Below are 13,815 nucleotides of genomic sequence, written 5' to 3' on the forward strand. Positions count from 1 at the left end.
GATCCCAGAACCCTGGGAGCATGACCTGAGCCGAAGGCAGAGGCTTAACTGACTGAGCCATCCAGGTACCCCGATGCAGTACCATTTTAAATTCATAGTGTGAGCGTCTGAACCCCCGGTGACGCAGACTTCAGCTGTGCATCTCCAGAAATGCTAGCCTGTTACAGATGGGTTTTCATTCTTTTCCTCTGACGCTGCTTTGCGCCAAGACCTCACTCCCTGCTGTTTTATGAGGGTGTCGTGGGAGGAGCTGGTTTATTTCTGACTCACATGGACTGGAAAAGGTGCCTGTGGAAGCCCTGCCATCCCTGGCCTTGACTTCTGTCTTCCTTGTCCTGAGAACTCATCAAAACCATAGCCTATCTTCAGAAGAGAGGTAAGTTTGATGCTCTGCTTACTTCTCTGGGTCTTTGCTTTTTTACAGACCTAGACCTGGATTTTTTTTTTCCACTTTGTCAGTTCTTTGATACTTTCGGGAAGATGGAAAGAAAAATTATCCAACTTGTTTAGTAAATTTCGGCCAGAGGGTTCGTCCAGATGACGCGTCCCTCAATTTCAGGACTCTTCAAGTTCCAAGGCTTATCCAATTTTCATGGCCACTCTATGATGCAGATGTAATGAATCTAATTTTTCCAAGGAGGTAAATGAGATGCAGGGAGTTTAAGTAACTTGCCAAAGGTCACACAGAGAATCGATGTTGGGGCCAAGATTCCCACCTGGGTTCCTACCATCCCCTCCACATTCTCAAGTTCACCACACACCGGGTGTCTGGTTTGGGGGAAATCACTTACCCTCTCTGTATTTAAATTTCTTCACTTGTTAATGAAGATATAAGCAGATCTACCTCCAAGAGCTATGCAGATGAAAGGAGCTAACATGTGTAAAGACTTATAGCTCTGTCTTGCACATAGAAAGAACTTAATAAATGTTTGTATTTACTATAATTCTCTAGGGACATGAGGCCTGTCTAGAAGGTGGAAGTCCATGACTTGCTTCAAGTAGAATACTTATGTTCTCTCTCTCTCATTCATTCACCACTTATGGGCCCCTCTAGTGGCTAAGCTCTCCCAGACAGCGTACATGGAGGACTTGTAGAACTTTGGGCCAAGGCCATGGGTGTCTCCCTACACTGGAGTCCTATTTTCCAAAGGGAGGAGCTTCTTCCTTTCTGGTGTCTAGGATAAGCAAGGAAAAGCCTGTCTGAGTCAATGTTTTCTAATGACGGCATTTGTTGATCTCTTTCCTTATTTTCTTCTCCTGCTTCTGAAGTCCTGTTTCTTTCAGCCTCTAGATACACAGTGGAATTGTTCCCAAACAAGCAGTTATGGTCCTGAAGGTTTTGCCACCAGACCTTCTCCTCTCCCGGATGATAGGAGTCCTACAGCATTTAGTTAATTGTCTTTTTAGAAAAAGCTTTGGTCACCTCTTCAGAGACTGCCAGACCCTCTCCAAAAGTAGAGAGGTGAAAGGCAGGAGACCCAGAGAGTTATTCGTGAGGTGAGCTGAATAGTTGACTAACCACAGACGCCCCTTGAGTACCATGACATAGTCCTGAGATAAGGTGAAGGGCACAAGAGGTCATAAATAATTGCTTTACTGAACAATAAAGGATTGTCAGGAGGCAGAATTTGGGTACAAGGTAGACTGAATGGCTACCTGAGTTAAATGCAAAGAATTCAATGGGGAAAGAGAGAAGTCTGTGTGTGTGCTTTGTGATCGGTGTTGGGAGGCAGGGTGAGTGAGAATACTGCCCACAGGATGAGTGGCAGGGCAATGGCAGGTCCCAATGTCCAGGAAAATGGGGAAGGACAAGTAGTAATATATTCAGTGAAGGTACAATGGTTATAGTGGAGAAACCAAGGTCATATGTAGGTATTTAATTACAAGGGTGGCTTAAGGCAACACCTATGAAATCAAGCATTGTCTACCCTGATTTGGTTCATTTAAGCTAGTGGACTTTTTTCATACACCACATACTTTTTGATAAAGCTACTCCTGGATGCATGACTACTTTTTATATAATCACCTAGAGATTGTAATAGTCACCTTGAGCTTGAGAATAGGAAAGCGAAAGGCCTCCTCATTCAAAGACCTACTAGATCACGAAATCGAAGGGTTAGATCCCAGTCATTTGAAGGAAACTGAAGCTAGCCTCTTTTGCTCTGGCCCTTGAATCCTGGGTTAATGCAACTTGTTTCTGTTCTCATACTATTTACTTTGAATCTTCACTACCTTGGTTGAGGTCTTGCCCCTGACCTTCGGATCTAGATGGAATGAAGCATAAGGAAGGGGTTGAAGAAAGTTTTTTTTTTCTTAAATTTTAAATTTTTTAGAAGAAAGTGTTTAAGAACTAAGAACAGGAAAAATGTTCATTCCTATGGTGCCCGGTATGTGTTGCAGAAATGGGCATGGCCTTTTTAAAGTGTTGACTGGATTGGACCATTTGTGAGCATAAAATAGCACAAAACAGGGACACCAGGGTGGCACGGTCAGTTAGGCATCCAACTCTTGGTTACGGCTCAGGTTGTGTTCTCAGGATCGTGAGATAGCCCCCCGTCGGCCTTCATGCTCTGTGTTGAGTCTTTTTCAGAGTCCCTCTCTCCCTCTCCCTCTGCCTCTCCTACTTGCTCTCTCTCTTTCTCTAAAATAAATCTTTAAAAAAGAACCAGCATATGTGAAGTGTGTAAACCTGGCGATTCACAGACCTGTACCCCTGGGGATAAAAATACATTATATGTTTATAAAAAAATAAAAAATAAATAAGAAAAAAACAAATTAAAAAAAAAAAAGAACCAGCATAAAAGAGTAGTGATACATTTATTATTTTAAAAATTTATCGAGGGGCGCCTGGGTGGCTCCGTGGGTTAAAGCCTCTGCCTTCAGCTCAGGTCATGATCTCAGGGTCCTGGGATCGAGCCCTGTATCGGGCTCTCTGCTTGGCAGGGAGCCTGCTTCCTCCTCTCTTTCCGCCTGCTTCTCTACCTAGTTGTGATCTCTCTCTGTCAAATAAATAAATAAAATCTTTTAAATAAAAAAAAATAAATAAAAATTTATTGAGATCCAATTTTATTGAAGTTTTAAATACTAATAATTTCATCATTTGCTTTCTGTTTCTGTATCGCTTTAAAACATGAATTCCGTTGCAGATCTAGTTGCTGTTAATCCTCACGTCCCCGTTAAAGGGACACGCGGTGTATTCAAAGCACTTCTTTCTTGTATTACGTTGAAAGAAAGGATGAAGGCACAAAAACAGCAGGATGAGCAATGGAAAAAAGAGGGAGTGGGGTTTCACCCTGGGTCCCCAAGAGGCAGCAACGGAAAAACAACACAAAGTGAATGAGAAATCCAGAAAGCCGTTGAAAGGAGCCGGAAACGGCTCAGGAAATGCAAGAGAAAGCAAAGGCCTAGCAGTAGGAAATAGAGAGAGACTGAGAGTCCCAGGCGTAGGCAGGGACTGGGATGATCCCAGTTGGAGATAGAAGCCTTTTCCAGAAAAATGCAAGCCTGCCACTGCTGGAGATGAAAAGGAAGCTGGGGAGCAGAGAGCACAATGGGGTGACCGCTCTGCCGTGGCCCACGCGGTGGATGCCAGCCCAGGTGAAACTGAGTAGGAACTCAGAAGGGAATCTGTTCCTTCCACCCAGGTAGACACACACTGCAGAACCTGGAAATAATGCCAACACCGATTCCTTAAAAAACACAAAACGGTATATGGAAGTGGATTTCCAACCATTTCCTAGGTGTTTGGGATTGCAGCTGGACGGGGCTGGGGTCCCTGCAGATTCACACGCGGGAAGCCTTTGGCCACAAAGAAGGGACTGGATATTTGTTGGACGGCACAACGATGTTGCATAAAAGCTGCTGTCCTCTCCACTTCACAGGTGAGCAGAGGGTTGGAGGATAAAGTGACAGTACTTATTCATCCAAGCCCAAGGTCACACGATTGAGATGTGTGAAGCTGAGAACCAAACCCTCGCCTTTCTGTCCCCAAACCTTACCGCTTACATCATGCTGGGCATTGTTTCATATTTGGAAATCTCACCCAGGGCCAAGTTCTTTATATACTTTCTCTGAGCTGTAACAGGATCCAGCCATGAGCTTAAGTGTCAACGTGTCAGCATTTCAAAAACCTGCCACTTCCACATGACCCTAACACCTAGAGCTAAAATTGGACAGGATCGCAGAGCCCCAACATTTCTTTCCTTTGCTGGTGATTTCATGGGGGTGGGGGTGGGGCCGGGAGCCCTAAGTGGGTAGACTCCAGATTTGGAAATATGTCCTTAACTGGCCCTTGGCTTGATCTAATATATTCCTTTTTTTTTTTTAATTTAAAGATTTTTATTTATTTATTTGAAAGAGAGGTGGAGAGTACATGTAGGCAGAGCAGCAGGCAAAGGCAGAGGGACAAGCAGGCTCCCTGCTTGGCAGGGAGCCTGATGTGGGTCTCAATCCCAGGACCCTGGGATCATGACCTGAGCCAAAAGCAGCCGCTCAACTGACTGAGCCACCCAGGCGCCCCTGATCTCATATGTTCTTTCCTGATAGTCTTAACCTTATTTAATAAGTAAAGACCCCAGAGGAGAAAGCATAGTCCATAGATTTCCCTACTGTTATTTGGGGAAGGAGGTGATAAGAGTTTCTTTTATATCTTTAAAAAGACTTTATTTAAGGGTGCCTGGGTGGCTCAGTCTGTTGAGAGTCTGACTTCTGTTTTTGGCTCAGGTCATGGTCTCATATCGAACCCCGAGTTGGGTTCCAGGCTCAGCGAGGAACCTGCTTGGGATTCTCCCTCCCTCTTCCCTGCCCCTCCTCCCACCTGCATGCTTCTCTCTCTAAAATAAACAAATCTTTAAAAAAAAACAAATTACTTTATTTAGTCTTATGTCTTAAATTATTTGAAAATAGGGGGCCCTGGGTGGCTCAGTGGGTTAAAGCCTCTGCCTTTGGCTCAGGTCGTGATCCCAGGGTCCTGGGATCGAGCCCCACATGGGGCTCTTTGCTCAGCAGGGAGCCTGCTTCCCTCCCTCTCTCTCTCTCTGCCTGCCTCTCTGCCTACTTGTGATCTCTGTCTGTCAAATAAATAAATAAAATTTTAAATAAAAATACCAACTGTGTAGGGGAAGGTAACATTCATTGTAAGCTTGTTATGTATTAGGTGCTTTTAGATCTATATTACTTCATTTAGTTCTGGGGAGGAGGTATTATTATGCGCCCTTTATGGATGAAAACACTGAGATTCAGATGTCACAAAAACAGTGGGTGAAAGAGTCAGGAGTTGAACCCAAAGACACTTGAATCTTAGCCAGCCAGGTGTCGTATCAAAGTTTAAAAAGGAAGTCAGAGGCTTTAAGGAGGTAAAACTTTGATGAGTGAGATTTAGGGAACTTAGAACGGTATCAGGAACATGGTAAACCTTCTGTAAATGTGAAGACCAGCTGTAAAACCTTCTTTTGAAGAGAATCTCCAATACGGTCACTCCACAACCACATCCGCGAGATCAGTTCGGATATGGAGATAGGATAGCGATCATTATTCTGATGATACCGCTGGCCTGTGATGATACCTGCTGACCGACGGATCCAGGCTTTGTCAGCCTTCCACTGTTTCCATTCTTGGGGAGAAGGGGTTGTCAGCTGGGTTTGCAGAAAGTTTTCATCCTCAACAGATGGACGAAAAGATACAGGAATTGTTTGGGGTCAGAGTGCTGGTGGCGGTTTCAGAAAGGCAAACTCGGGCCTTTCTTCTGATGAACAGAAAACAGTCGTGGATCAGAGATAAGAGACACAGGGGCTGAGATAGTCGGGAAAGGCTTGCCTGGAACTCTGTCCACCTGCCATGTTCCCTACTGAACATTCCTACTACTGGAAACAAATCCGTGGAAGATGTGGCAGAAGGAATGGCCAACATGTGAGGACTGTTTACACGAACTGAGGTTATACCTTGGTTTTTGCTTCGTGTGAGTTACTGCTAACTTGCTGGTCAATTTTTCAGGAATTTAAAAAAACAATAAGCTGCACTTTGGTCATAGTGCCCCACACTACTTCCCCGGCTGGGCCTTTGTTCATGCTGCTTCTCTGTCCACGTTCTCTGCTCCTTCTTCCTGCTCCTTTCGGCAGCCTCATTTTCCTCAAAGAAGCCTTCCTATCTGCCTGCCCTGCCTCTCGCTTGCCCCACTCTGGGTGCATTGTCCCTTCCCCGAGCTGGACGAGACCCCGGGCATACCTCTCTACCTATATCATGGCTTCTATCGCTTTGAATTTATCTTGTTTTCTGCACTGAAAGTATCTGGTATGTGTCCGAGTCGCCATGTAGACGGGAGCAGCTTGGGTCTTTTGTCATTCATCAAACATGGTGACCGGTGTGACGCAGTAAACCCTCAGGAAGGACGACCTGAACAGAAAGGCATCTGAGGTAGTGAAGCAATCTCAGTTCACCACGCAGATAGTCGTGGGGACCACGTGCCTAAAAAATGACCTGCTCTCACTTGTTTTTTTGGAGGACTCTCTCCATGGCCAAATCTCATTTTGAGAGACAAAAAGATACCTTGGAAGGTGAATCTAAAAAAATCTAGGTATAAAAAGAGATGACAGGGGCACCTGCGTGGCTCAGTGGGTTAAAGCCTCTGCCTTCGGCTCAGGTCATGATCCCAGGGTCCTGGGATAGAGCCCCACATTGGGCTCTCTGCTCAGCGGGGAGCCTGCTTCCCCCCCCCCCCCGCCCCCCGCCTGCCTCTCTGTCTACTTGTGATCTCTCTCTCTCTCTGTGTCAAATAAATAAATAAAATCTTTAAAAAAAATAAAAAGAGATGATGAAAGGACTGCAGACAACAAGGATGAAAGCTGGGGTGATGCATTGATGCATTTCACTTTCCCTAGGAGGTAGACAGCACCTCCCCCCCCCCCCCCCCCCCCCCCCCCCCCCCCCGCCTCCCCTCAGCCTGCCTGATGTCTCCATTCATTTAACGTCCCTTTAGGTCAACAGCCGGAAATGGAGGTGGATGCTGGCTCCTGCCACAGCCGGCTGCACTAGCTGATCTTCCTTCCAGTGCGAGCTGGGAGCCAAGCCTGCTGCAGGCCATGGTAGGCAGGATTTGAATTTCCGGGGCGCATGTATGAAACAGTGTGATCCAACTGGTAGCAGAAATTCCACGTCTGTGCCGGGGAACATCTGCAGATTTTATCTCCTGTACAGCCCAGATACAGTCACACTTGGTATTTAAAGAATGAAGTGAAGCAACCACAGAGAGAGATGAAATGGCAAGTACTCTCTGTCCGGAGCCTCTGTAGGTGTTTCAAATATGAATAAGCTTCATAACTAGAAAAGGAAAATGGGGGGACTGGGGTGGGGCAGAAAGGACAGAAATAGGGTGATTTATCTATCAGAGCTGGCATGTATACAGTAATCAGTCCTGTGTCTGCTTTGGAGTGGAGGGAACATAAACTACTTAGAGCCAGAAAGATGTGGGCTCCAGGCTCTGGCATGTGCAAAATGATGTAGGTGCAAAGTTATTCATTGCAACATTGTTAAACTAGCAGAAGCTTGGAAACAACCCAATATCCAACAATAGAGGACTGGTTAATTACCTTATGGTATGTCCATACAATGGAATGCTGGGCTATGTAAGAGGGAAAGAATGAGGAAGATCTTAATGTGTGGGTATGGAAAGATCTATAAGATACATTGTTATATGAAAAAAGCAAGTCACAGGGCAGTATAAATAGTACACCATGTTTTGGGTAAAAATGGAGGAAAAAAAAGAATATATATTCTAACTGGTATATACATAAAGAAATGCTCTAAGTATAAAACAAGGAACTTGGTGGCTCCTGGTAGTAACCTGTGTGTGGGGTAAAGAAGACAAGAGGCGAGAGGAACTGGGTATTTGGGGGTCAGGATACGGGAGACTTTTTTATTGTATACTTCCCTATGCTTTACAGTTTTTGAGACATGGGATTGTATTATCTATTTATAAATTAAATCAAACAAACAAGCATCATAACTCTGCTGCCTTGTAACCAGCTGCCTTGTAACCTGGAAATGGACTTGACGGCTCCCAGTCTCAGTTTTGACATCAGAGAAATAGGGATATGTATATTGCCTGGTTGACCTGTTAGGCCACTGAACAACAGAAGGTACTAAAGGGCACTGCCCGGAGGGGTTCTCGCAGTGGTTGGGTGACTTTCCTTCCTTGTGAAAGTGCCAGTATCTCTCTGACCTGGGCTGCATTGTGATCCACTGGCTCAGAATTTCTCAAGAAACATTTTAGGAGCAACTTTCTGCTCCTTGCCTTGTCATGCATGATCTTATCTGAGTCCTGAGTCCACAGCAGAAAATATCCAGTGACCTTAAGAGTTCCATAGCGTCTGAACACTCTTCTTTTAGGCGGGTCAGCCTCTAGAAACCTCTGGTTTATTTTCCCCGTGGTTGATTGTTCTTAAATGGGCTCCTCTGTAGGGCCAACTCTGTAGGGTCATCTGCCGGGGACAGGAGAGGGGGGGTGGTGCGGCGTGGATGGGAGGTGAGTGGGGGCATGGATGGGTGCTTCAGGTCCCTGGAAAGGAAGCTGCATGTCGCAGCTCTGAGCTTTGGCGACATTCAGGTTCATCGTCTGGTCACTTTGCTTTCTCTGCAAATCAGTCCTCCGGGCTTCAAGAATCCTGGCGAAGTGAGGGGACCGACACATGTTGTCACTGAACCAAAACCTTCTGTCCTGGGGAGGCCAGGGACGACAACCGGGAGGCAGACGGGGGGCTGTAAGGGGCCATCCAGCACCGCACGCCTCCCTTTGCGGTTTAGGGGCCCTGGGCGCTCTGTGTGGGATCTCCCGCGGGCGGGTGCACCGAGAGGCCAGCAGAGCTCGGCGGTCCGGAAAGAACGCTCGGTGCTCGGAGCTGAACAAAGCCTGCAGCGCGCTCGCGGCGACCCTCCCCGTCCTCGCTGCAGGGAGCACGCGCGGCCTCTAGCGGCCGCTCCTGGATCTGGCCCCCGGGGTCTTCAAGCTGGTGGGACCGTTCGGCTTCCGCTGAGCCACCGCCCGGGAGCCGTGGGAAAGAGGCGATGGCCCGCCGGACGTGTCCTCTGGGGACTCTCGCCAGGCAGAGTCGTGGCCCGTCCTGCAGGCGAGTGAGCGAGTCAGGCTGGACCGGCTCCCGGGCGGCGTGGGGCCGGTTCCCTTGGGAACCTGCTTCCCACCCCCGAGGGCATCCGGAACTGCTCCCGGGCCTTCCTCCTGAGCTCCTGTCCGCCCGCTCTCCTCCCCCAGCCCTGTCCCCTTCCCGCCTCTGTTCCTAGGTTTTCGGGTTATTGGAGGGCCGCCTGCGCTGCGGGCGGTGATTTCTTCTCGGGTTGCTGCACAGATTCGGGGGAGGGAGGGTGCTCCTCGTTACTGAATGAGGCGGAGCCAATTTGGGTCGGTTGAGAGTGGACTTGAAGTTGAACTTGATCCATTCACCGTAACCCACTGATTCTCTAGGTTACTGAAAAGCACACAACATCCACTCTCTTCTTTTTCCTGTTATAAAATTTTGGTATTATGGAAGGCTGTGTGGGAAATACTGATCAGTTCAAACCCTCTGATTTCACCGAAGATCAATACAAATTCTATCTTTGTTTCTTTTTGGGACAAACAAACAAACAAAAGGCCAGAACAAAACCAAACACTTGAACGCTCACTGGGTACATGAAACCGTTTTAGGTACTGGGCAGTGCATTTCCTTTATGCAACGTCGGTCCCCCGAGGGCCATTAAAAGGATATAATAACATGGCATTGACTCTTTGCTCACATGCCTTCAAATCTCTGTTTTCTGTATTACAAGCTACTGTCCACACAGGGTCATAAACCCCCCGGGGGACGTCATATGCTGCACCACGTGACGAGCTTTGCATCTGTTTTGCAGCTGTTCACTTTGCATTTTTATTTTGCCTTTTGGAAACCCTAGACCCACGCTTCTCAAACAGGAACGTGCTTAGGAATCACAGGGGGATTTTGTTGAAATGCAGATTTTGAGTCAGGCGCTCTGGGGGAGGGCTGAGATTCTCCAGTTCTAAGATGCCAGCTGTATGGTGCCAACTGTACTGCTGGGGACACCATCGTCGGAGTGGTAAGGTTGTCGAAAAACAGGAAGAAAAAGAGGGAAGTCTTTGCAGGACCAATGTCCACAGGCATGCATCAGGGACCAGTCTGGCTGCGGAGGAAATGTCCTTGGTGATTCTCGGGTCTGCTCATTCCCTCCTCCCTGGCCTTCCCTTTTCTTTTCTTTTTCTTTTTTTCTTCTTCCTTTCCTTCATTTCCTCCCTCCCTCACCTCTCCCTCCCTCCCCCCTTTCCTTCCTTCTCCTTCCTCCCTCCCTTCCTTCCTTCTTTCTTCCTTTCCTTCCTTCCTTCTTCCTTTCCTTTCCTTTTTCCTTTCCTTTCCTTCCCTTTTCTTCTTTCCTATCCTGTACTGTGGTCTTGACTGGAGAGAAACTGTGAGAGCAAAGCCAAAAGTTGCGTTGATACATGTGTGTGGGCGGCATCTTGTGTTTCTTTAGGTCACCTGTGCTGGAAGAAAACAGAAGGGTCCGCAGCCCAGCTGTAACTGAACCCAGAGTGACCTCAGCAGTAGGTGTGTGAGCAACCAGAAGCAGACCCTAGGCTGGTGGTTTCAATTCCCTCACTGTTATTTTACTGACAGAGAGAAGCAGCAGGCAGCCCCAGGGGACTATGATCTTCTCTCTCCTTTATGGGCGCTGTGATCCAGGGCAGGGTTTCTCAACTGCGATACTGGTGGCATTTGGGGGCTGGATTGCTTGTGATTGTTTGGTGTGTTACGTCCTGTGCATTGTGGGATGTTTAACGACGTCTCTCGACTCTACCCATTAGATACCAGTCGCCCTTACCTCCACCTCCGGTTGTGACAACTAAAAATGTTTCCAGACAATCCCAGATATCAACTTGGGGGCCAAAACGGCCCCTGGTTGAGAACCACTAATCTAGGATAAGGCATAATTTGCCCATTGTACTGAATATATGTCTCCACTGTGCATACTGAATATGCTCTATGGGAATGTGTGCACCACTCCGACGATGGTGTCCCCAGCAGCAGAATTGGCACCACCAGGCATCTTAGAACTGGGAGAATCTCAGCCCTCCCCAGACCTCCTGACTCAAAATCTGCATTCCTACAAGCTCCCCTGGTGATTCCTAGGCACGTTCCTGTTTGAGAAGCGCTGCTCTAGGGGTTCCAAAAGGCAAAACTTTATCTCCTTGCCTTTTCAAGTTGCATCTTACCTTCCACTTTCCAAGAGGACTGTTTTCTTTTCCTTCTTTCCTTCCTTCCTTCCTCTTCCTTCCTTCCCTTCTTTCTCTTTCTCTCTCTCCCTCCCTCCCTTTCCTCCTTCCTTCTTTCCTTCCTTTTCTTTCTCTCTTTCTTTCTTTCCTGAGAAGTACTATTTCTAAGCGGGATGCCACAAAATGAAATTTCTGAACAAGTGAAGCTAAGGCATATGGGTTTGTGCTCTGCCTGCCAGGAACACGGGGTTGAAAAGGATTCTGAGGATTCCATATGCAGCAGGAAAGAACACTGTCTCCTGCAGGTGTAGGGTACACGTGCCATATTTGCCACGAGTTTGCCTTTTTTAAAACTGAATTTCCGTCTTTCCTCACGTCCCGATATTCACTTTGCTCTCAGTGGGGGCAGTAACTGTGGTCTAATGGAAAGCATATTGGCCTCCGGGGCTGAAGATTCAGATTGGAATCCCAGCTATGCAATTTACTAAACATGACCTTGGATGAGTGGGTCATTTAATATCCCCGAATCTCTATTTCCTCAGTCTGGAATATGAGCTATATATTCCTAGCTCATAGGCCAGTGTAAAATTAAAGGACATACATGAGAGTATGTATAGTACCTGAATTTTGGGAGTGCTCAATAATATATGTGTATTTACTTTCTCTCTTTCTTTCTCTCTCTCTCTCTCTCCCTCTTCCTCCCTCCCTCCCTTCCTTCCTTTCTTTCTTTATCCAATAAATAGGGGACATGAATTTTGGGCCAGGGAACATGGTCCTATACTGAGGGCTCAGAAACTTTCAGAAGAATGAAAATGGTCCAGAAGGAGAAAGGAAGAGCCAGGAGGCCTTGGTCAGTCATTCCCTCAAGGTGAAGATCTGTTTGGAACTCTTTAAATTGGCTCCTGCTGAGAGAATCATTTGGAAGAAGGAAGAAAGCTCTCTATTAGAAGAGTTCTCAAAGTGTGGTCCCCACAGCAGCAGCATCTGGGAGCTTGTTAGGAGGGAGACCACGAGGGCTGGACTCTTAGCCCTCACTTGAGTCACAAGCAAGATGCGCAGGCCCTCACTTAGAGGTAATTGAGGTGTAATTAGTTTCAGGTGTACAATATGACGATTCAAAAATTTGAAATTTTGTGAAATAATCACCACACTAAGTCTAGTTAACATCCATCACCATATGTAATTACAATTTGTTTTTCTTGTAATGGGAACTTTTAAGATGTACTCTCTTAGCAACATGCAAATATGCAATATAATATTATTAACAATAGTTGCTATGCTACATGTTATATCCCTGTGACTTATTTATTTTATAACTAGAAATGTAAATCTTTTTACTTTCTTCACCAACAATCCCCACCTCTGGTACCCACCAATGTGTTGTCTGCATATATGAGCTCTGGTTTGGTTTTTTTTGTTTTTAGATTCCACATGTAAGGGAGATTATATGGTCTTTGTCCTTCTCTGTTTGACTTATTTCACTTAGCATAATGCCCTCAAGTTTCATTCACGTTGTCACAAATGGCAAGAGTTCATTCTTCTTTATGGCTGAGTAAAATTCCATCACATGCACACACGCATGCCATCTTTATCCATTCATCCACTGATAGACACTTAGCTTGTTTCCATATCTGAATTATTGTAAATAATAATGCAATGAACATGGGGTGCAGATTATCTTTTTGTATTAGTGTTTTCATTTTCTTCATATAAATACCCAGAAGTGGATTGGCTGGCTCATATGGTAGTTCCATTTTTAATTGTTTGAGGAAACTCCATACAGTTTTCCATGGTGGCTTCACCAATTTACATTCCCACCAACAGTGTACTTGAGTTCCCTTTTCTTTAAATCCTCACCAACACTTATTATTTCTTGTCTTACTGATAATACCTATACTGACAGGTGTGAGGTAATACCTCATTGTGGGTTTGATTTGCATTTCCTATTGATGAGTGATATTGGGCATCTTTTCACTTGTCTGTTTTGCTATTGGGTTGTATGTGTTCTCTATATATTATGAATATTAGCTCCTTATCAGATATATGATTTGCAAATATTTTCTCCTATTCAGTAGGTTGTATTTTCCTCTTGTTGATGGCTTCCTTTGCTGAGCAGAAGCTTCTTACTTTAACGGATTCCCACTTGTTTACTCTTGCTTTCATTGCTTTTGTTTCTGGTGTTAAATCCAGAAATGCGTCACCAAGACCTAAGTCAAGAAGCTTACTGCCTATGCTTTCTTCCAGGAGTTTTATGGTTTCAGGTCTTACATTCAAGTCTTTAATCCATTCCGGGTTAATTTTTGCATATGGTGGAAGGTAGTGGTCCACTTTCGTTCTTTTGCATGCTGTTGTCTGTTTTTTTCAATGCCATTTATCAAGAGACTGTCTTTCCCTATTATATATATATACTCTTGGCTTCTCTGTCATAAATTAATTGACCAAATACGTGTGGATTCAGAGTTTTTTCCTCATCTTGCTTCCTACAAAGTATTTTCTAATCTGTAGCAGAAAAGAAACAGCAAATTAGAAGAGGTGATGTAGAGCTA

General features: G+C 45.8%; 1 long non-coding RNA gene across 1 annotated transcript; it reads left to right on the top strand.

Annotated features, from left to right (window-relative positions):
• The first annotated feature begins 292 nt into the window (after positions 1–292).
• Positions 293–12,621, top strand: LOC123944920. Its single transcript, XR_006818864.1, has 3 exons — positions 293–376; positions 6,974–7,079; positions 12,013–12,621. It is a non-coding gene; the product is annotated as an uncharacterized LOC123944920 (long non-coding RNA).
• The last annotated feature ends 1,194 nt before the right edge of the window (positions 12,622–13,815 follow it).

This window comes from Meles meles, chromosome 6 (assembly GCF_922984935.1).
Source record: "Meles meles chromosome 6, mMelMel3.1 paternal haplotype, whole genome shotgun sequence".
Lineage (NCBI taxonomy): Eukaryota > Metazoa > Chordata > Mammalia > Carnivora > Mustelidae > Meles > Meles meles.